Source organism: Aythya ferina, assembly GCF_964211825.1.
Source record: "Aythya ferina genome assembly, chromosome: 12".
Taxonomy (NCBI): domain Eukaryota; kingdom Metazoa; phylum Chordata; class Aves; order Anseriformes; family Anatidae; genus Aythya; species Aythya ferina.
In genome coordinates this window covers 13750053-13771338 of record NC_140308.1, presented here as the reverse complement: position 1 = coordinate 13771338, position 21286 = coordinate 13750053, and the positions used below count along the sequence as shown (strand labels likewise).

The window sequence follows — 21286 nt, the reverse complement described above, 5'->3', positions numbered from 1 at the left end:
CCCTCTTAGTACAGGGACTATTTTGCAGATTCTGCATGTTTCCTGTCTGTGATGTCTTTCTAGAGGAAACACTCATAAGTTATTTAGAGGAACTTCATCAGCATGTGAAAAGCCATGAGGTAAGAACCAGATGAAAACAGGCTTCTTTAAATGGTTTCTAATAGGTTTCATATGACTTATATTCTTTGTAAACTAGGAAGGAGTTAATGCGTTGCAGTCTGCTAGAGACTTCTGAAGATGAAGGCTTTGTTCTTGTGTAACAATAAGTCTGATCAGTGTGTAGAATCACAAAAAGGATGAATGGAATCAGGTTTGACATGAGAATGGTGTTCAGACAACACTGTGTCTTCCTACAAAACTGTCTACAGGCCTCTGTGCTGGTTGGCAGATGGAGGAGGATTATCCCGTTCAAGAAGCTTCCTATTCAGTGAGTTAAACAGTGACCCCTCACAAGTTTACTGACTACTGCTTGATTTGCGGTGGTAGAAGCTAAAACTCCATTCAAAGGGTGGGTGTAATGAAATGAGCAGAAATACATAAAACAAATGAAGATGTCGAAAAATAACTTATTTTTCTTATGAATTCGTATATTGATATTGTAACACATTACATACCATTTGGAAAACACAATCTTTCAAGGAAATACTAAACATATTTTGAAAAATCAGTGTGTATGCTGAATCACAGACAATGATGCTTGGTTTCCTGAGGTCACATGCTAGTTTGAGCATTCTAATCTAGGAACTGAAAAGCCTATCTTATTTTTAAATAAATGAAGTTCATGGTACTATATACAAAAGAATAAAAAGGTTCTAGAGAAAAGCTATTTTTGTTTTACTTCCCTGCATCCCATCATTACTCTAATTTTGTCCAGCTCACCACATTACCACTACTCTCTCTCATCTTTCCCATATTGTGAAAAATGTCCTTGAATTTTCTTCCTGCTGTCTCATCAGTGGGGTTTTCTGGTAAATTTTTGTAGCCTTACTTGCAAAACATCCACTTTCATTCTGAGAACGTGGGACCTATTTTTAGATTTAGCTAACAGGGAAAACTGTCCATTTCAGCATTAATTAAGAGTGTGTATGGTAGCAATTTTTTTTCCTTTATATAGGTTCTTCTTACAAGTTTAAACTCGAGAGGCTTGCTAGTATTTCATACATATGGCAGAAAATAAGGAATAATACAGATTAAAAAATAGGGTGGAAAACTGTTTCTGGCCCTAGCCTTGCTGGGCTGTATCGTGTAGCTGCTATTTTCTCTTGCTGCCTTTTCTGCAAGTTTGTTCTCTCTTCCCTTGTATTACCTCATTGATACCCTTGGTTCTAGGACCAGAAGAAGTTTTTTAAGGCCATAGGAGGCAGAAAGGTTAGAGGATGCCAGCAGGCATCTGGGAATGTGATGGACAAAACATCAGGATCCTTACAGAACTGCAAAACTGTGGGACCAGCTTAGAGGAAGGTTCAGTTCTTTAGTTTATGTGTTTACAGATGATTCTCTTCAGCTTTCTATCAGATACAGCTTTCATTGATGTATTTACGCAAATCTCACAAGAGAAGTGCACTGTTCAATGAAAGGCTGCGAATTATCCGAGTGTGCCTGCAGTAGAGATAATAATTGTCTTGAGGACTCAGTTGTGCCTTGAACTGAAAGGACTACAGTCAGGTTGGTTAAAATAAACCCGATGGGCTGGAGAGTTGGATGGGACTACTAGAGAGGGCAGTTTGAACCTGAATGGATGTGGTGGGAACTGTAGATGAAGGTGGTGTATTTGTGTTGTCCAGGGTATAAAATGGGGGGAAAAAAAAAAAAAAGTGGATAAATGGTAGGAGCAGGAGAACATGCCTCTCATTTTAGCAATGGTAATGACCCATTCTCAGATGGTGATACTAAAATTATTTGTGACTCAGAAATCAATACTAGAATTTCAGTACAAATCAATAATTTGACAAAACAATTTTGTCAAGTTATTTTGACAAAAACAGGTATCGGAATGCTTGCATAAACTGTGGATTAAAACACTTTCTAACCCTAAAGTAACCAATGAGACTCTTAAATATATTTCATTCAACTGTGAATTGTTTGCAACCAAAAGTTCTCAAAAAGCAGCTGAAGAGATCTCTTGTCTTTGCCAAGTACTTTTTTTAGAGTACTGGTGGTAATCCATTCTTTGGATCCAGAAAGATTTCGTGTTTTTTTTTTTTTGTTTTTTTTTTTTTGGTTTTGGTTTCAAAAAGTCAACTAACTAGACAAAACTTATTGAATTTATCAACTGAAGATGAAATAAGTTGAAAATGTAGCAACTTCCATATTGCTTCTAGAGGGGGGGATGATATAGATAGAACTCGAGGCTGGGAACGACAAGGTCGAGTCTCTTTGGGTTAGGATCGGCAGGGACAACAAGGCTAGTGTCCTGGTCGGGGTCTGCTATAGACCGCCGAACCAGGATGAGGAGACGGATGAGGAACTCTACAGGCAGCTGACAGAAGTTGCAAAATTGTCAGCTCTTGTACTCGTGGGGGACTTCAACTTCCCTGACATATCCTGGAAGCACAACACAGCCCTGAGAAAGCAGTCTAGGAGGTTTCTGGAGAGTGTGGAAGATAGCTTCCTGACGCAGCTGGTTAGTGAACCTACCAGGGGTGGTGCCCCGCTAGACCTTCTCTTCACAAACAGAGAAGGACTGGTGGAGGATGTGATTGTCGGGAGCTGTCTTGGGCAGAGTGACCACGCAATGGTGGAGTTCACTATTCTTGGCGAGGCCAGGAAGGGGACCAGTAAAACCGCTGTATTGGACTTTCGGAGGGCTGACTTTGAGCTGCTCAGGACACTGGTTGGTGGAGTCCCTTGGGAGGCGGTTCTGAAGGGCAGAGGGGTCCAGGAAGGCTGGGCGCTCTTCAAGAGGGAAATCTTAATGGCGCAGGAACGGTCTGTCCCCAAGTGCCCAAAGATGAGCTGGCGGGGAAGAAGACCGGCCTGGCTCAACAGAGAATTGTGGCTTGATCTTAGGAGAAAAAAGAGGGTTTATAAGCTTTGGAAAAGTGGGCAGGCCACTAGGGAGGACTTTAAGGATGTAGCGAGGCTGTGCAGGGACAAAATTAGGAAGGCTAAAGCTCATCTGGAGCTCAATCTGGCTACTGCCGTTAAAGATAACAAAAAACGTTTCTATAAATACATCAACACAAAAAGGAGGACTAAGGAGAATCTCCATCCTTTACTGGATGCGGGGGGAAACTTAGTTACAAGAGATGAGGAAAAGGCGGAGGTGCTCAATGCCTTCTTTGCCTCAGTCTTTAGCGGCAATACCGGTTGTTCTCTGGATACTCAGTACCCTGAGCTGGTGGAAGGGGATGGGGAGCAGGATGTGGCCCTCACTATCCATGAGGAAATGGTTGGTGACCTGCTACGGCACTTAGATGTGCACAAGTCGATGGGGCCGGATGGGATCCACCCAAGGGTACTGAGAGAACTGGCAGAGGAGCTGGCCAAGCCACTATCCATCATTTATCAGCAGTCCTGGCTATCGGGGGAGGTCCCAGTTGACTGGCGGCTAGCAAATGTGACGCCCATCTACAAGAAGGGCCGGAGGACTGACCCGGGAAACTACAGGCCTGTCAGTTTGACCTCAGTGCCAGGGAAGCTCATGGAGCAGATCCTCCTGAGAGTCATCACGCAGCACTTGCAGGGGAAGCAGGCGATCAGGCCCAGTCAGCATGGGTTTATTGAAGGCAGGTCCTGCCTGACGAACCTGATCTCCTTCTATGACAAAGTGACGCGCTGGGTGGATGAGGGAAAGGCTGTGGATGTGGTCTACCTTGACTTCAGCAAGGCTTTTGACACCGTCTCCCACAGCATTCTCCTCAAGAAACTGGCTGCCCTAGGCTTGGACTGGCGCACGCTTCGTTGAGTTAGAAACTGGCTGGATAGCCGGGCCCAAAGAGTCGTGGTGAATGGAGCCAAGTCCAGTTGGAGGCCAGTCACTAGTGGCATTCCCCAGGGCTCGGTGCTGGGGCCGGTCCTCTTTAATATCTTCATCGATGATCTGGACGAGGGCATTGAGTGCACCCTCAGTAAGTTTGCAGATGACACCAAGCTATGCGCATGTGTCGATCTGCTTGAGGGTAGGAAAGCTCTGCAGGAGGATCTGGATAGGCTGCACCGATGGGCTGAGGTCAACTGCATGAAGTTCAACAAGGCCAAGTGCCGGGTCCTGCACCTGGGGCGCAATAACCCCAAGCAGAGCTATAGGCTGGGAGAGGAATGGTTGGAGAGCTGCCAGGCAGAGAAGGACCTGGGAGTGATGGTGGATAGTTGGCTGAATATGAGCCAGCAGTGTGCTCAGGTGGCCAAGAAGGCCAATGGCATCCTGGCTTGTATTAGGAACAGTGTGACCAGCAGGGCTAGGGAGGTGATCGTCCCCCTGGACTCAGCTCTGGTGAGGCCGCACCTCGAGTACTGTGTTCAGTTTTGGGCCCCTCGCTACAAGAAGGACATCGAGGTGCTTGAGCGGGTGCAGAGAAGGGCGACGAAGCTGGTGAGGGGCCTGGAGAACAAGTCCTACGAGGAGCGGCTGAGGGAGCTGGGCTTGTTCAGCCTGGAGAAGAGGAGGCTCAGGGGCGACCTTATCTCTCTCTATAGGTACCTCAAGGGAGGCTGTAGCGAGGTGGGGGTTGGTCTGTTCTCCCACGTGCCTGGTGACAGGACGAGGGGGAATGGGCTTAAGTTGAGCCAGGGGAGTTTTAGGTTAGATGTTAGGAAGAACTTCTTCACTGAAAGGGTTGTGAGGCACTGGAACAGGCTGCCCAGGGAAGTGGTGGAGTCACCATCCCTGGAAGTCTTCAAAAGACGTTTAGATGTAGAGCTTAGGGATATGGTTTAGTGGGGACTGCTAGCGTTAGGTCAGAGGTTGGACTCGATGATCTTGAGGTCTCTTCCAACCTAGAAATTCTGTGAAATATCACACCAGTCACGATAGGCAAATGTTCCATGGATCTAGCAACTTTGAATCCCATTTGAAGGAAAACATTCAGGAATGCTAAGTGAATGTATGTACTTACTGGTACGGAGTATGCATTTGCTGGGTGTTGGTAAGGTAATCTATTTATCCCAGCTTTCTGGAATATTTTTACACATAGCTTTACACTTAGCTCTGAGGAATGTTATGAATATAGTGCCAAGATGGCAGAAGTACAAAGTGTTGTACAAGTATAAATTTGGATTATATTACTTGGCTCAAACATGAAATATTTTGCAGGCATTAAATGTTTTGTAAAACTTGCAGAATTCTGTGAAACCAAAACAGCATTGGTCTTTGTGCCAGGTTTCAAGGAGCAAATGAAGATGTAACTACAGATGAGTTTGCTTGACATAAGTTTTGAGTTAAATCATTGGAAAGTGTGGAAAAGGTTCAGCTGAGAAAAAATCAGAATATATTGTTAGCTGACATTTTGATAGAAAATATTTATTTAGGAGAAAATTAACTTCATTCTTGGAGATTGTAGTGTCAGGGGGCAGCTGCATAGCTAGAACAGTTTTGTGAAAACCTTTAGTTTGACATGGCATTTCAAATAAGAAGTTTTACAAAGGTAAACATATTTTACAAATGTTAAGCAGAGATAAAATAGATATTTATGGAAAAATCAAAGAACATAGCTGGAGAGAACTGCCATTTATTAGATGCTTCTCTAGTAGGGCCTCATTGGGCTTGTAGAAGACCTAAGACCCTTACCATAATCCGAGAGTAAATGTGAAATATAATAAATTTGTGACTGATGCAAAGAATGGTGGATTATTAAAGGGCAACACAGAAGAAATCTGGATTGTTCGCTTGCTGGGCTCATTCCAGCAAAGTGAATTTTTCGTAAAGGTAGGGCTGAATGAAACTAATGCACCATGGAGCAAAACATGAGCCAGCCCAGAAAATGAAACTTCCGGAGAGCAGTACCTCCAAAAATGAAATGCAGGAAAGGGAGATAGAAACAGGGCAGTGATGTTTGTACAGAGAGTACTAGTGAGATGGGAGTTTGCACACAGCTCTAGCAGGTCTCCTAAAGAACGCTGAAAAATTGGCAAGAGCTAAGTAATTCACGGGAAAGCTTGAGCACCGCAGAAAATACCTTGCAGCAGGAAAGTAGAGAGTGTTGTATGTTTCACTTATCAAAAAGGGACAGAGAAATTACTTCTTTGCAGGCCATTGGTTCTTCAGTGAGGAGGGAGGATGGGCAGATGTGCTTTTATGAAAAAAAGGGACACTGTAATGAACAGATGGCTGGAGACAGAAAGAGGCAATGTGGGACAGAGGCGCACCTTTTTAACACCAAGTGTGATCAGTCAGGGGAGAAAACAATCAGGCATGGGAGTTCAGTGTCTGCCATTTGATTTATTCAGACAATAACTAGATGCCTTTTAGAAGAGGTACTTAGGTGAAGTTTTCAAATGCAATATAGGAAACAGGAGAAGAAGCTCGAAGATATACAGAGGTCTCAATCTAAAACACTACAGATACATGTGTATACACAACACCAATGAAAATACAGCTAGATTATGCAAAAATGAGCTGTTGAGATAAGTTTTACTACATCTGGTTCTTTTTAAATTGTCATACCTAAGTAGCCTGTAGTCAGCCCATCTGATTAGACACTTCTACATACCTTTACTCCATGGCAGGGTGACTGTGCTTTTTTGCTTGTCACTCAGTATATCTTGTAGTTCGTTCGTTCGTTCGTTCGTTCTTTCTTTCTTTCTTTCTTTCTTTCTTTCTTTCTTTCTTTCTTTCTTTCTTTCTTTCTTTCTTTCTTTCTTTCTTTCAGCAAAGCCTGGTTTGGGGACAGAGCAGTTTGTGACATTCTTCTCAACAGAACTTCTGGAGTTTGTGTGTTAAGTATTTTGAGAACAGCTGCATCTGGTCAGCAAAACAGTATATTCTTAGCCTTAATTTTTACATTATTTTAAACATTTTGTATTTTTTTTTCCATAATGTCCTGATAGAGAAGAATATATAGGGATCATAGCATTTCTGGATGCTCAGTAGTAAAATTTTAGAGGTCCAAACCCTCAGAATTTATAAGTGCCACCCTCCCATGCTCTTCTGAGGAGATCCGTAGCTGCAGTGTCAATCCACAGCTGGCTTCAGTATTCCACTGACACTACCAGCAAAGCAGCTTGCCACATTCACGCACTGTCTCTGCACAGCTGAGACTGAAATTTGATTTCAGAGCATTTTATCTATTTTTATTTCTCCTTTAGAAAGGTTTTTACTCCTCTTATTACAAGCTGAACTGAAGTCACTGGCAGTGGTAAATGACTAATTACTTCACTACGCTGCAGAAAACTTTTGCTTATGGCTGGAGGGGCTGAGTGAAAGTTTGCAGCTTGCTCCAGCCTTGTCTCACCACGCTGCGGCAGTGTGGGATCGCACAGCAACACCCTGTGCCCCCTTTAACCTGTTTGGTTGCTGGGCTGTTACAGGAGCCAGACGCAAATTGCTCATCTGTGCAGCACAGGGACAGGACCCATGGAGGACTGAATGGAGAGAGAAGAGTTAGAGGTGTGAGGGAAGGGCAAGGACAGAGGTTTTTACATGTTGCTGCTGTTGACTTGGCAGAATTTTTGGTTGCTTAGTGCTTCAGTGAGATCAAACCAAGAAGCTTAGGAGTGTCCTGTGGGCTTGGTGCTCTCCTGTAATCAAAGAGGCAGTAGCTGAAAACAAGTGTCCTGTCTTTGTTCTAGTTTGCGTTGCTTTTTCCGTGTCACATAGATGGTGTGGAGAGAATAACATACAGGCGTGACAAGTACCACTTATAGCTGGTTGATATTCTGCTGATGCCGCAGAGGGAGGGATGATCCTGTGATTAAAGAGCAGGGCTTGAAATCCTGAGTTCCTCTAACCTTGATTCCTCTGCCAGTGATTTTGGGTGTGACTTTGGGCAAGTCACCCAGTGGCTTATGCCTCAGGTTCCTTCCTAGTCAAATTACAAGAATAATTTTATGAGGGTAGTTCAAGGGTCATTTAATGCTAATAATGGTTTTGATATCTAGCGAAAGCATTAAAACTAGGTTGTGATATGTTCGTGCCAGTAACTTGAAAAATGTTCTGTGGTTTGAATCTCTCCTATTAGTATAAAGAGGAATGCTCTTCCCTTGAGGCAAATATTCTTGCTCTTGAAAGAATTCTTGTTTTGACTTATCTGTAAGGATATTATCAGCAAATTTAATGTAGCAGAACAAATACAAAACAGCAGCAGCAGCTGTACAGCAGAGGTCACTGTTGCATTAGCTGGATAAATGTTGCTCAGTGGCTGACAGGTCTGACCAAAAGGATTTCATTCATAGGAATTATTGGGATTTCAAGCAAATAAACATTTTTCCTGACTTTTTTGTTCCTTGGAAACAGAGAAAAAGCACCAGGTGAGCTATATACACACAGCTTGTACTCCAAACAGCTGCAGAATCTTAGAAAAACTGTCTTGACAGTTTCATGGGAAACTCACAGAGATTCAGGGAGCTATTTTCACATCATGTCTTTCACTCAACACCTAGAGAGTTGACAAAAATTGATTTTACAGAGAAGTCAGCCCAGGTTTGTGTGTTTCATTGAAAACAGGGAACCCAAAAAGCTCAGGCTCCCAGTTCCATGCTGGAGATCCTCAGATGTGCCCTGGGGATGTGCCTATAACTGCCCTGCACAGCATGGGGCTGCTTCATCTGCTAAGGCGCTAAGGGAGTCATGCACATACCTGGTGCCTGATCCTGGAGCACTTCAGGTCATAATGTTGGGGACAGTCCAGCTGACAGGTCCGTTTTGGAGAAGCCTAGAAGTCTGTCAGGAAGGTGTATGCTTCAGAGGGTTAAAAATGATGCTGGTGAGAGCTGCTAAGAGGGAAAGAGACCCAGATCTGGAGTACTGGATGAGGAACGTAGGCAGATCTCAGGCAGACCTTTCTTGGATTTGATGGAAATTCATCTTATCACAGGTGCTTGAATCATTTTAGGTTTAACATCAGCATTTTCAGGTATAGCCAAACTACATGTTCTATATAGAAAGCTACACTTTGTGCAAAACAGCAAATATAATCTGGAAGAGCAACAGTATTCTAGGGTTTCAGGCGAGAGGGTTCTTTTCACATACAAATTTTTTGCTCTATCCTATTTAAAAATGCACAGCAGCAGCAGTAGTAAATGGGACATGTAAAGAATGTTCAGGACAAATTAGTGATACCCTTTTGAGCATTTTGAAAAATATTAATAAGGGAAAAACTATGCGCACAATGTCTTGCCTTTCAAATCAAATAATTCTGGCTATGAAATTTGCATATTGTAAATGAATAATGCAAAAAAGCCCTTCTTCTCTTTGTACACACTATATATTAAATAATACATTAATAGCAAAGAGCTCAGGTGCCATAAATTCACAGTTCAGTTACTCCCTACGTATTAGGCCTTTTAAGGGTACTTATCCATTTCACCCCATTGATCACCTTACAGATCGCTGCAATATCTCAGCACCTTTCTGAAGTGAGGTGGGATAGAGCAAGCCCCAAATGGGAAGTCAGATCTGGCGATGTTGACTCAATATCTGAAAGTTTTTCAGGATGCTTGTCAAGATAACAAATAATTTCACCCAGTGCAAATTATTGAACAATGAAGAAACGTGGCTTTTTGTCTGGACTTTTTTTTTAAACAGAAAAAAAATTAAACAGAAGGATTCATTAGTAACTTTAGATTCAACGCTGTAAATCAGTATTTTTATTCTGTCCTAAAAAAGTGAACCCTTTGTGCTTCAGTAATTTTGGAGTATTATCAAGGTTATTTATCAGTTTAATCATGGTTTTAGAAGGCTTTTGGAATTGTCGTGATCTTCCTCAATAGAAAAGTGCAATGAATGGCCTTTATCCATTAAAAGGAACAATAATGAAAACACAGAACCAGATCTCTCTGTTCCCAGGCATAATCCTGTAAGAACAGTGATCAAGGGATAAGCAAAGGAAAAGAATAGGGACCCAGTGATTATAATTTTTAAAATGTTAAAGACTGCACTTAGGTCAGTCAGGATGCATAGACCTAGGAGAGAGGGCGGGGTGGAAGGCAGGGCAAGACTCCAGTGACCTGAAAAAACCTGCCAAAAGCAGAGCACAGGTGCAAATAGAAGAGTTTTGTTACCCTCCTTTGTTCCTAGAGAACAATGCAAAAAGGATTTAAAACCAGAATTTGGGCTGCAAGACACAAGTGGTGGAGCCTCTCTAAAACAGATGGGGTGTTGTCTAGAGAAGCATTTCACCTCCCAAACAGCTAGCAGGGCCCAAATCCATTTTTATGCAGAGGTTATCTCCAATCACAACTGAGCCAGGTTACTATTGAAATACATTTCTGGGTTTGATTTAGATAGTGCTGAGCACTCTGGCTCCAACCCAGTACATGTGTCCTTAACCTCATTTGCCTTAGGAGGGCTGTAGAATTAATTGCCTGCCCCAAATTTGGGAGGTACATTGCGAGACCAATCTCTTCTGAGATTCAGCTACTCTGAATTCAACTACTCTTGGCACCCCATGCTCAGCCCACCAAGCAAGACAACCTTCACGTGACTGATTAGATTAATTGCTACTTCAGATTTTTAGGCCATATTTTGCAACAGGGACTTCTGGATTCTTACATCCTTAGCTCTTCATTTCAAAGCAAGTCACAACCTCACTCTTTTCTTTGTAGGTAACTGCTTTCAGCTCTGTTTGGTGTCGTGAGCCCTCAGGCTCTCTGAAAAGCCAGTGCAATCTATTTATCAAGATGAGATACAAGCAAAAGTGCAGAAAAATATAAAAGCAATGCTTTAGCAAACATCTGTCTATACTGGCTGTGGTTCTCCAATGGATACTGAGGGTAAACTCCAGTCATTCCAGACCCTGCTGAATTCAGTGCTAGCTGAACATTTTTAAAGATGGACTGAATATTGGTTCCATCAATAAGAACTTTTAAACACAGAGCTTGTACAACTCTTTTCCTGGAACTTTACCAGATTTTAGATTGTAGATTTTTGCATATTATGATCACACGTCAGTGTTGGCATGAGAAAAAAAATCCTGCAGTTAATAAATAAAACCAAACTGTCTGAGAAAATCTTAACATGAGCACTCTTCGTGCTCATGTTAAAAGCACAGAGGGGTTTTGGCACTCTTCCCTGGCATTAAAGTCCTTTATATTGTTCCATTATAGTCTGTTCTGTTCCTAATTATTTAAGAAACTAAGCACCTTGGATAAATTCCCACCTGATGCTATCAGGCAAGAGCTGTGGAATCCTTTATATAACTTATGTGAGTTATGAAAGACAGCACACCATTAATAACACAGGCTGGAGAGCAGCAGTAACAGAGCAAGATTTAGTCAGCAATGGAAAAACGCGCAAAAACCTGCCAGTGTTTTCAAGTGAATTGCACCTGAGAAGTGCCACAATCATGGTTTCTATTAGCCAGGAATGTCTGGATGAGATTAAGTGTTCAGCTGTCTGCAGTACTGACGATACATGCAATGGAGAGATGAGCTTTGGGAAAGCATCCAAGTGACTTATGTGCTTTCAGAAACTTTACCCAAAAACTTGCATGTAGAAATAATTTGAGTTACAAAAGATCAGTGATTTTTATTTATTTTTTTTCTAATAAATAAAGCATTGTTTTAATATTTTAGTCACTGCTTAAGTAAGGCAAAAAATGTGAGCTATTTTTTCAGTTGATAGTTGTTCCTGCCAAAGTTTGCAATGAACTCTTGGTCAAGAGTGGTACTTCATCCTCAAGATCCCTGACCATGCTGACACTGTTTGGAAACCTCCAGCTCCTTTGACTCCAGTGACTTTCTGGTTGTCCACCCTCCTGATCATTCTCCATGGTGCATCTTCAGAAGTTCTTCCAAGAACAAGTTCTCTCCAGTGGTGTGTACGTGGGAGGCCCAAATGCCTCTATTTTCTGCTGCATTTTTTGCTATGATTCCTGTACAAAATTATCTACCACCATTTCTTAGGGAATAAAAGTCTACTTTTTTTTTTATTTCTGTCTTCTATCCAGATGAGAGCCTGGCTGAAATTTACTTGTGGATAATTTAATATTGTGTTCAATTCAGTGTTAATTAGAAGTATAGTTGAGGTGGAAAGGGACCTCTGGAGAGCATCTAGTCCATTCCCCCTTTCTTCCTCCCTTAAAGCATGGTCAGCTAGAGAAGGTTGCTCTGAGCTGTGTCTGGTTAGGTTTTAAACCTATCCAAGGAGGGAGACTCCACAACTTCTCTGCACAACCTGTTCTGTTCCACTGCTCAACCACCTTCACAGTAAAACCAGGGCTCAATGTTCTCCCTACTTCTGCAAGGCATTTTATCCACATCCCTGTGGAGATCTTTCTGTTCTGCTTGTCACAGAACTGCCTTTACGTTTAGACATGTCTCTAGGTTCTCAGTTTCTAATTCTTGTTGCAGAATGAATACAATAGCTAAGCTGTTACTAAGATTCATCTTGTCATTGAGTTTTCCCAGCCTGAAAGATTTTCTTCCTTTACCCTCCCAAGATAACTCTTACCAATTCAGACATTTATGGAAGGGTATTTCTTTTAGGTCTTCCTAGCCTGCTGTGTTGACTCGTCTCACTTAGATCATTATGGTAATTCTACAGCACCACATCCTGCCTTGTCTGCACTGCGCAGAGCTCTGCAGCAGCCTTTTATGTTTTTAAGTTCATTATCATGCTTCAACGCCTTCCTTTCTGGAATGAGCAATCTTAATTCCTTCAACCATTGTGTGGGTCACAGTGTTCAGTTTCTCCTATTTTCTATGGACTGTACAATTTTCTCTATATTCATTACCTAGGAACAGTATGTGGGATGGTTCTTGGAACTGGGAATGAATCACTGTTTGATTCCTCTTCTGGTTTCTGGGTAGGCTCTGGGCAGGATCTGAAAACAACTTTTAGAAACCATAAGAAATTGTGGTAGAGAAGTCTTGGGGTGAAGTTTGATACATCATTACGTTATTTTTCAATCCGCAGTAAGCATACTGGGACTACTCAACTCACTGATGTTATTTAGCACAGAAATGACCTTTTTATTGCTGTTGGGAGCTCGTGGTGTTTTGCTTTGAAACCAGCCTATATTGCAGTCTTTGTGGTATCCTGTGCATATCGTATTGGATGGGAAAAAGTCTGCACTGGCATTGTGGTTAAGGTCACGTGTATTTAACATGCTACGTTCATGTTGTGAGCTGTAAGCACTAGTAGCAAAGTACGTCTATGGATAGCCTTATTTAAGCTACTTTGGACAGGGTTTTTTTAGTTTACCTGTTGTCTGCAAGTTCCTACATGCCTAAGTTATAAATTAGAAGGATTTATTTTATTTTTTTTTTTTACAGGACAACATCCCTTTATATCCTTTATGTTCTGGCTTGCAGAAAGCAATCAAATTCTGGTGATAAAGCCTACGTGCTGGAAGGTGATTTTTGGAGACTGCTTAAAAGGATGGCAGTTAAAGAACAATACATACAGTGAAAGATTGCATCTTTCATGTTTGTAAGTGACATTTTACACATACATATGGAACTAACAGTGTGTCCTGACCTATTACAGATAAGTAAATGCAGTGACATTAGAAAAGCACTTTAAAATTTACATTGTGCATTAGTGGAAAAGAGGGCTAAACTGAGTAACACAGAACCATAGTAAAATAACAGTTGCCTAATGGATCGAGAAACTCTGCTGTTCAGATTCAGGTGTTTTATTAAGCAACTGCTTTCTCTCATAGTCTAGCAGCAGGTATGTCTTGGATAGCTGGAATTGTGATTGCATAGAGCAGAGCCCGCTGAAGGACTCCACATCTGGCTTTAGTTCCACCAACAAGCAAATTGGTACCTGGAACCTGGGTAGGTTCTTTCTGTTCTCATTGTTCAAGTTACACAGAGAAATCTGTGGTTACATCTTTTCCTCAGCTCCCTTTCCTTTGGGAGACCTCCATTATTTTTCCCCTCAGCCCCTTTGTAACAACTTATGTTGCATATCATTTATTCACCAGCTTGCTATCACAGAGGAATAAGAGTGAGCTGTTCTGCAAGGGAAGGTAAGAAGGCAGGAGAAGTGTCCTCACCAACAAAGGTGACAGTCCTGCAGCATCTGAACGAGGTTCACAGAGCAGGTCTGGTGATCATCAGACAAGCCATAAGCAAGGTGGTAGGTCTGAGGTTGAGACAGAGCCAGTAAGGCACTAAAACAAGCACAGTTCAGACAAAGACCAGCAACAAGGCCTGGAGCTTAAATGCAGTTCCTGGGCCAGTGGGGTGATGTGGGGTGGAGGCTCCAGATGAAGTTGATGACGGCAATTAGGGTCTCTTGGTGTTCTCAATGTCCTGATGCATTCCAGCAGGTAGAAAAAATCACAAAAATTTTGCTTTTGTAAATGGAAGTCAGATGTTTAGCAATGTGAGGGGCTAGAAGAATGTAAGTCATGAAAGAGCTGTCAGTCGGAGCTGAGAGAGCAGAAGCAGATCTGGACCAGGATGCCAGAAAAATTTTGTACAAGGGGGATTTGTTATTTGGACTGTTCCAAGGATGAATGGTTTTGGAATGCCTTGGAACATGAAAACTGTTTTTTTGTTTTATTTTTCCCCTTTTTCCCCCAATCACTTGCCTCCAGGTATCTAACACTGGCTTGGATAGACAGACTTGAGTTACCTTTTTCATTATCTAAATTTCTGCAGGAAGCTTTTTTCTCCACATTTCCTTCATCCACATTGTTATTAGTAGGTCTTCAACTTGATTCTGAAGTACTTGTATTTGGACACTGATCTTTGAAAACAATAAGGACATTGACTGTTATTTAGCTCAGCACACTAATCTGGGAGTATTTTAGCTTCCAGTACAGTAAATATTTATTGGACAGTAAATGCAATTCCTAAATAAATGGATATTTGCTAAGAGGAGGATGGAGAAAGAAAGAGGAGCCAATCTGAGCAGAGATAGGAATTTCAGTTAGTTATTTAAATGTTTGCGTGATGTGGGAAAACAGCTTTTTCACCTAATGGCTTTTATGTTTCCAAATATCTTTGCATCTTCTTTAAAGGGACTGTCTCATGAAGAATGAAGGTTTAAAACTCTTCTATATCAAATATTTGTGATTTCACCAGTCACTGGCAGGTACAAATACATCTCCATATAATACAGTGTTCAAGTTAGTAGACTAGAAGTTTAAGAAGCTGGTTACTGATTTTCCCTAAACAAAAGGCAGAGATCATTTTAAAGCTACCCTTTGAAGAAAAGTCACTTAAGCTTATTTGAACCCAGAACAGACACAGCTATTCTCAGGCTAACTTGTTTTCCATTTTTATTAAAACATGTGCCTGGCAGCAGTACTGTCATATGAATCATGGTTGAAGAATCCAGTGGAAATAAGATATCTCTTGAAGCCTTTTCTGCCTGTAACACTTACACTGGAATATAAATGACAGAGTGAAACTTTTTTCCTTTTCTCTCTAATGAGATGAAGTGAGTGTTTAAGTGTTGATTAATGAACTTCTTCTATCTCCTGTAAATACAAATTAATAAAGTTTTTGGTCTCTCTAGGAATATGGACTTCTGTATGCTCTTCCATTTCCCTTTCAAAGGCAAGCAAGTGTCTTGGCCCTCCTGAGGGCATTCTGATGGAGGTGGAGGAGTATTCTCGTTGAGAGCAGAGAATTGCCAACCAGTGTTACACTGTGTGTCTTCACAAAGAGTTAAAATTGTCCCTTGGATTTACCCCCTATTTAAAGGTTCAGAAGAGCAAAAGAAAAGTCCCAGAAAGTACAGAAATGAATCTGGGACATTCTGAAATGATTGGGTCTCAGAGTCAATGCCTGTGGGAAGATTTTGCTCTGGGACTCCAAGCTGTGCACCCCATGGCACTGCTGCTACCACCACTAACTTGCACACCCTGCATATTGCTACTGAAAAAGGGAGATTATTCAAGGCACCAGTGGCATAACGGAGCCATAGGAATTCATCATGCCAGAAGTGGTGCACAGGGTCAGCCAAAGTGATAGGGAACAGTTCATTCTCACAAGAGGCTTGAGGCGTTTTCTCTCATTTTTTCTCTCTTGAGAATGATTGAGAGGTTAGTGTTTGGTAGCCTTGTCAGGTGCTCTCTGCAACTGCTTTGCCTAAAGGACACATCAATGAGAAACTTGTGGGAACTTCATTTTCTATGTTTTATTACAGGAAGCTACACAACTAAAGTCATTCTCCTCTTGCCCAGAGAAAGATCAAATGTTCTGCAACAAGAGGCCAGTTTCTGCTTATCTCTTATGAGTGTGGTGTGATGAAGTAGTCAATGCTAACCTGCTGCTTACAGTAAATGGGATCTAGCTTCTGTGATTCAGGTAACTCTTCTACCTGTTGTAGTGGGTTTACGTGGCAAGGTTTTGGTAGCATGGAGCCATAGGGGTGGTTTCTGTGAGAAAGATCTAGAAGCTGCCCCATGTTTGGTAAGGGCCCCATTGTTTTCCAGATCCGAGCCAATAAGCGATGTTGTTTTGCGCCTCTGTGAGAGCATATTTAAGACAGGGAAAAAATGCTGCGCCACACAGCAGCCGGGAGAGTCAAGGGAATGAGAGAACAGCCTTGCACCAAGGTCAGTGTAGAAGGAGGGGGAGAGGTGCTCCAGGCGCCGGAGCAGAAGTCCCCTGCGGCCTGTGGTGAGGACCATGGTGAAGCAGGATGTCCCCCTGCAGCCCATGGAGTACCACGGTGGAGCAGGGTTCCACGCTGCAGCCCGTGGAGGAGACCACGGTGGAGCAGGTGGCCCTGCACTGATGGAGGCTGCCGCCTGTGGAAGACCCCTGCCGGAGCAGATTCCGGGCCGGACCTGTAGCCCGTGGAGAGGAGCCCACGCAGGAGCAGGTGATCTGGCAGAAGCTGCTGCCCGTAGGGGAGCCAGGTTGGAGCAGTTTTCTCCTGAGGGATGGACCCCGTGGTACGGACCCATATCTGGAGCAGTTCTGGAAGAGCTGCTGCCTGTGGGAAGCCCACGCCGGATCAGTTCATCAAGGACTGCATCCCGTGGGTGGGACCCCACAGCACAGGGGACGAGAGTGACCGAGAAGGAGCGGCAGAGAAGAAGTGCTGTAGACTGACCATAACCCCCATTCCCCGTTCCCCTGCGCCGCTCGGGGGGAGGAGGTGGAAGAGGGTGGATGGGGGGGGAAGGTGCTTTTGGTTTTTTTTTCCTTTGTTTTCTCACTTCTCTCGCTTGTTAGTTGTAGGCAATAAATCTTACTATCTCCTTATGCCGAGTCTGTTTTGCCCGTTACAATAATTATTGCGTGATTTTCTCGTCCTTATCTCAATCCTTGAGCCCTTTTCACATATTTTCTCCCCATTCCTCTTTGAGGAGGGGGAGTGAGAGAGCGGCTGTGGTGGAGCTCGGCTGCCCACTCGAGCGGAACCACGACACCTATACCTTGAGTCCATATTTCAGACCTGCCAGTGTCCAATTTCTATTTTATTTTATTTTATTTTTTAAACCAAAAATAACAGATTACACTGGTCAGAGCACTGGCAGGAGAGCAGAAAGGACCGAACAGAGATCCTATTCCATGCAAAAGAAAAATGTCTCTGAGTGACATGGGATGAACATGAGATAAACTGATCTTGATGCATACTGTCATAGCCAAATTTTTCCATTAGATCCAGAGCTGTTCTGGAGGCAGATCAGTTTGGTTTGGCTGAATAAAATGTTAAATATCACAAGTTGTTCCTGAAGCCACCTCCAGCATGCTCTATTCCCTGGTGTAGTTATTCCTTTAATAATTCCTACTAATTTCTTCCATTTTCTCCTTTTAGCTGTGTTTAGTATATTGGGGTATGAGACTATCAAACTGAGTGAAAAGACTCTGCTGATTTCACTGTCCCCTCAATTAGGGCCTGAGAGCCTAAGTTAGATGCCAGTTATTTTGTATACATATATACATAATTATATAAGTATATAATAACTACTGAAAGCTTAGAGTGAACAGTAGTGCTTATGAGCAATTCAGGCTAATAACCACAGAGATGGAATTCACTTACTTATCCATACAGGAAGCAGCAAGAGGAGCAAAGGAGCCTTGTTTTCCTGAATGTGCTTATTTTTGATGTAGAGACATGAGTTTCAGTATTAGGGTAGTCGTACTGATGTGCTTTAGTTCTTTGTCTCCCTGGACATTCCTCTCTCAACCTTGGACCTTCCTCGTCACCATGAGCTTGCGCGGTGGTCTGGACTCTCAGCTGACCTTGGCTGTGCTCCCTGGCCTGCCCTGCTCCATCATTTGGTGGCGGTGAAATGAGTCAAGTCTGCTCATAGGAGCCTTCAGACAAAGCTTCAAGGCTGTTTTTTCCATATAACTATTGATTTCCTTGAGCTGTCTTGCTCTTTTACTATTCTTAATCAAATTGGAAGCAATGAAATATTAATCAGGAGATAAAAAAGCAGAGCGAGAACCTAATTTGTGCTATGATGACTGATGCAGTGATTGGAGCCACAAGGCAAAGTGGATTAGCAGGCAAAGCAGATTGGATTGAGGAAGAAGCCAGTTTTTATGGCATTATAAAAGTTTTTCTTTCTCAAAAGTGTTTTGATCCTATTTGACCAACACAGTGTGTTGGCACAGCTGAGGGGCAGGGAGTGGGTAGGATGAGCAAGCAGTGGAGGGAAGGTGGGCAGAAGGAACTGGGCTGTTTGTGCTGCTTATGGTTTATCCTCCAGCCCCGTTCTGAGTTTCCTAGGACCAGGCAGTGGAAAGCAGTCTATAGTAATGGTCGTTGTGTTGAGATTGTTCAAAGGGGGTCCAGACATGTGCAATGAGATTTAATATGCTGAACAAGCACAAAGGCGATGTTAAGCTTGCTTCCCCTCCACGCCAAGGCTTCTTCACTTTAACTGCAGTGCTGACTTAATTTTAAAATAAATTAATTTAATATTTCTTGATTTTGTTTCTGATAGGTTTACAGTACAAGATCAAATATGGGTTAAATAATTCTTGAAACTAACCTGCAATATATATATTAGTGATGTTTGTGAGAGCGTACTTGGATCTGAATCTTCTGCTGAGTGTTCATCTTTCTTTATTTCAGTTCTCTGGCTCGTGGTGGGCATCTAGCATGCATAACCATTTTCTGTGGAGCTGCCAAAGAGGGAACTCACAGGAGTTGAAATCAAGCCTTAGGTAACAGTGTTTGGTACAGTAACGTCTAATCCTCCTGCAGTAAATGTTGTGCAATTCTATAGGTTGAGACAAAACCTTTCTTTCTGTGGCAACATTTGAGGTAATAATCTTCAAAGTAATGCTAAGCAGCTGTTGTGAAAAGGGTTTTGATTTTGTTGGTGTTATCATTCTGATGTAAAATTTGGAAGTTTGAAATATTAGCAACTTCTGCCTGTTGGACTGAGAATGCCTTATGACAGGCTCTTAAGTTGGGTTTGGGGTCATTTTGAAAAAAACACTTAATGGTTCTCCAGGTACAGATTCTACTGATATACATGCCAGCAAGCCCTCTGAAATTAGGGCTTCATGATTAAGTCACCTGTTTGTAAAAATACTGCTGTTTAATTGTTTTTATGCATTTACAAACAATACAAAGACAAGCATTTCTAGCATTTGAAAAGTAAAATGCTAATAACAAATGCTGTAATGTAAAGTGTACTTTGAACTTTCTAATAAGTGCTTTAATATCAGTAATAAACTAGTTAGTTATGTTTGGAATAACTTGTGGTATATATATTTTGAAATCAATAGAGGATGTCTTATCACGCTGCATAAACAGTACTGGTATCAGTTACCTGACCAGTTTTGATATTGGAACCGGAATGTTGTAGGGTTTCTGTAAGCTCAGTCTTGTAGTAGGGAAAAGTGGGTGTGATATGTAAAATAGAAAAATATTAACTTTTTGCTGGAATTTTCTTACCTTCTTTGCAGTGTGTAGCTTTTTAATTGTAAATGTAACTGTTATTGTCTTCCTGAGACAGTATTATCTAGGGGTTTTCTCCTTTTCTCAAAGCGCATCATATTAAACGTGTGAATGTTTAAACTCAGATAATATTTCTGCTATGTAATGCCTGCTGGTATTTATTAGTTGTGTAATAATAGTGCTCTTTCCTCTCCACCTTCTGCAGGAGCAGCAGAGTTTAGTGCAGGCACTGGTAGAACACAGTGTGCTGTGCCACCAAGAGTTTGTTGGTATCCTATTCTGTTTTGTTGCCTCCTTGAAAAGAAAGTACTTAATCTCAAAACATACTTCTGCACTTCAAATATGGGAAGAAGCATACATGCTTCAGGATCTCAGGGGAGAACAAATCTACAAACTCTCTAAATGAAAACTGATCAAAATGCCAATATGGTAAGTGACAATGGCATATGTTTGAGTACTGTTAAAAATAAAAGCTTGTATAGTTCTGTGCTGAACAACTCTTGGCGTTTCATGAGGACAGTTTTATCCTAACTTATCTTGGTTTATGCTGTGAGACTATATTATATCTTGTTACAGGGCCAAAACCTGTATCTTTCTTGTTGACTTGGGGGTGAGGGGAGTGTTAGCACAGGATTCATTCCATCATTGTAATTTACAGCTACTTTATTTCAGAAGCAAAGTCTCCTATTTAGTACCTCACTTCCAGAAAGTAGTTCAAACATATATAGAACCACTTTTTCCTCTTTTTTCCACACCAACTATTGTTTCTTTAGTGTTTTGTCTGCAGTGGAAGGGTTTCTGATCAAGCCATACACTACTTTCACAATATTCATATTGTGAAATAATATATTATTTGCATAATGCAAATAATAGCAGACTAAGAGCCAGCATCTTGTTGAATGCTATTACCTTGCTGATTCCACAGTGGACAAGCTCTAATGATAAAACCTGAATTGGACCACAATCTGCAACTAGACTTAATGTTTTCGGTGTTGTTCATTTACTGATGTTGCTCAGTAGTTCAGGCTGACCTTCCACAAGATGGCACTTCAAGTATCCTGATGGAATCTGTTCAGTACTAACGTCCAGGAAAACATACTGCGTTGTTTATCTCCATTTGTAACATGCTGCCTTTGATTTATTTATTTTTTTCAGCATCTTAAGACTGGTATCAGAATGGAGACCTGTATCTCCAGGTACAGACCCTCTGAAGGCAGTCATATTAAACGTTCCCACTTCACCTTAATGCTTGTTCAGCTGTTTTCCTTGGACATCTCCATCTAAATCTGGCAGGTCAGTCCTGTTGTGAAGCTGTACCAGATCAAAGCTGTAGGAGGTATGGCTGCAGGCCATTTA

General features: G+C 42.0%; 1 long non-coding RNA gene across 1 annotated transcript in view; it reads left to right on the top strand.

The window, feature by feature from the left end:
* LOC311443439 overlaps positions 1-19219 on the top strand; it is a 56376-nt gene extending 37157 nt beyond the window's left edge. The window contains exons 4-6 of the long non-coding RNA XR_014697274.1: positions 13372-13528; positions 16205-16365; positions 19097-19219. This is a non-coding gene — a long non-coding RNA (uncharacterized lncRNA). The remainder of the gene's footprint in view (positions 1-13371; positions 13529-16204; positions 16366-19096) is intronic.
* Positions 19220-21286: the final 2067 nt, after the last annotated feature.